Source organism: Panthera tigris, chromosome A2, assembly GCF_018350195.1.
Source record: "Panthera tigris isolate Pti1 chromosome A2, P.tigris_Pti1_mat1.1, whole genome shotgun sequence".
In the NCBI taxonomy this organism is placed as follows: Eukaryota; Metazoa; Chordata; class Mammalia; order Carnivora; family Felidae; genus Panthera; species Panthera tigris.
Genome location: NC_056661.1, coordinates 141,674,644 through 141,676,884, shown reverse-complemented (window position 1 = coordinate 141,676,884; position 2,241 = coordinate 141,674,644). Strand labels below are relative to the sequence as shown.

At 33.1% G+C, this 2,241-nt stretch overlaps 1 non-coding gene across 1 annotated transcript; it reads right to left on the bottom strand.

Annotated features, from left to right (window-relative positions):
- Positions 1 to 443: 443 nt before the first annotated feature.
- Positions 444 to 551, bottom strand: LOC122236755. Its single transcript, XR_006215007.1, has one exon. It is a non-coding gene; the product is annotated as a U6 spliceosomal RNA (small nuclear RNA).
- Between the last annotated feature and the right edge of the window lie 1,690 nt (positions 552 to 2,241).

Below are 2,241 nucleotides of genomic sequence, written 5' to 3'. Positions count from 1 at the left end.
CCGATGGGCAGTTTTATTTTGAGTTGATTGCTTCAAGGGTTATCTAAAATTTTCTTAAAATAATTATATGAGTGCACTTACAATTTGTACACTCAATTCTATTCCAATTAATGCAACTGTCAAGGGGGTGGTAGGCGGAGGTGGTTTATCCTAGCATAGCAGGTATGAGGAGGCAAGTATTCAGACTTGCTCTTGTACTTAAGAGTATTGTCAGATTGTGTGAATCATTTCATCTCTCTGGACCTTAGTTTCTTTTATAATAATGCAGAGGGAATGGACTACATGCATGCTTCTCCAATATCAGTTGTTCACATATTACTTGCAAGATTTTTATCATATCTGTGCCAGTTTTGCTACCATTTAATGAACATCACTGTAAGCCAACTCAGTTTCCAAAACTTACGAGTCATGTGTATAAAATTTGTCTCTTTTTCTTTTTTTTTAAATATGTGGAACACTTCATGAATTTGTGTGTCATCCTTGCCCAGGGCCATGCTAATCTTCTCTGTATTGTTCCAATTATTTAGTATATGCGCTGCCAAAGCGAGCACTTGACTCTTTTCTTTCTAATTTTCATTAAAATAAAAACATTTTGCTTATATAAAACATGTTTCCCTATGAACTAAAATAATCTTCCATATCACTAGTGATACAGAACCAGATTTGTTTTCAATACTAGTATATATCGGAATTATGTTAAAACCTAATCGATATTGTTAGATATTTAGGATATAATTATGTAATCTATTATTTCAGAGAATGTTATTTTTATAACTCAAAGTAAAAGTCAAAATAGAAAATTTAAATTTAGGGGCGCCTGGGTGGCTCAGTCGGTTGAGCGACCGACTTCGGCTCAGGTCATGATCTCATGGTTTGTGAGTTCGAGCCCCGTGTCAGGCTTTGTGTTGCCAGCTCAGAGCCTGGAGCCTGCTTCTGATTCTGTGTCTCCCTCTCTCTCTGACCCTTCCCCACTCATGCTCTGTCTCTCTCTGCCTCAGAAATAAATAAACATTAAAAAAAATTAAAAAAAAAGAAAATTTAAATTTATATAACTTTTTCATTTTTTATGTTCTTATAGAATGACGTGTGTAATAGAACTTTCTATGCTTTTGCAACCTAAAAAGATGCATAGGTGAATAAAGAATATTTTCTTAACTAAAGGATGGTTTTATAGTGTAGTATCATACTGGTATTTCATTTTAAGACAAAACTAATCTTTAATACATTCTTGGAGAAGTAGGGAATCCCAGTTTTGTTGCATTGTATTAATCGAAGATGCCCCATACGCTATGCATAACTCAAAATTATCACTGCCTTTATTCAAATTATTAATGTAACACAGCTATTTCTAAATATAATGATGAGTATTTTTACTCATCAGTTTTAATTACTTTTATTTAGAGTGCCATATTCTTTTACAAAGCTCGTATTTTCATAAGAACTTCAAACTTTGTGAAATCTTACTCATCCCCCTACCTCTCCCCCCCCCCCCCCAAATTGCCACATAAAAGCTAGAGCTGTCAAGGGGAGGAAAAGATCATGAAAAACATTCAAACATCCCTGAGAAGACCTGATTTTAATGCCTTAATAAATAGTTGAGTGTAACATAGTAGCCTTCAAATTTTACTTAGCACCACACTTCTAGTACCATAGCTCCATTTGACCCTATAAAAATGCTGTTAATGGCTCTGTTTACTAGAATTTATTGCTACCAAGATGGAAAGTCACAATGCTATGAAACGAGTAATGTAGCAATATGCAACCTCAAGCCCTATAATGTGGCTATATTTTGAAATCATTAAAATGCAGATGAGGATTAAGCTAAAGACTGATTTTGTGATTGCTTTTAAGATATTGAGTAGTTCTTAAAATATATGTATGGGTGAGTGTGTATAAATAACTTGCATATTAGTGTATTTCAAAATTGTTCTGATGGAAAAGGGTGTTTTCTTTGGCCGATGATTTCCCAGTTATTTTTAAAATGTTCTGTGATTCATCAAGTAATCAGATAAATTTCTGTTTTTTACTATTGTGATTGTGAATATACAGCTTTCTATATTTTTTTTTTTTAGTAATTTTCAGGTATTCCTTGTATGAGATATTTAAAGTGTTTTGAACAGAAATGTTCTCTTATTGTATATATCTGCTTCAGATTATTGTGGGGCATTTCAAATGAGTACCTATTATTCTTCTAGGCAAACTTCTTTAATGGTGTATATTTGTATGCACATATATTAACAC